This window comes from Haliaeetus leucocephalus, unplaced genomic scaffold (genome assembly GCF_000737465.1).
Source record: "Haliaeetus leucocephalus isolate CR32 unplaced genomic scaffold, Haliaeetus_leucocephalus-4.0 Scaffold751, whole genome shotgun sequence".
In the NCBI taxonomy this organism is placed as follows: domain Eukaryota; kingdom Metazoa; phylum Chordata; class Aves; order Accipitriformes; family Accipitridae; genus Haliaeetus; species Haliaeetus leucocephalus.
In genome coordinates, this window is record NW_010973187.1 from 7,043,840 (window position 1) to 7,044,096 (window position 257).

A 257-nucleotide genomic window follows, 5' to 3' on the forward strand; every position below is an offset into this window, starting at 1 on the left:
GTCTAGGAAACTTTTCACGGCAGCACCAGGTGGTCGGAGCATGCTCGTACTCCCAAATGGGACCGCGGGCAGCGTTTAGCAGCCATCGGAGTCCGCCAGGAGCAGAACCAGAACCCAGTGCTTCCTTTTCCCCGGTACCGACGAGCAGCCCGGCCTCCAGCGGCAGCGACGCGCCGGCAGCCCTGACGCTGCCCCGCCACGGCTGCAGGCCCGGGGGCGTCCGGCCGCCACGGCTCCCTCAGCGCCGGCTCCCCCCC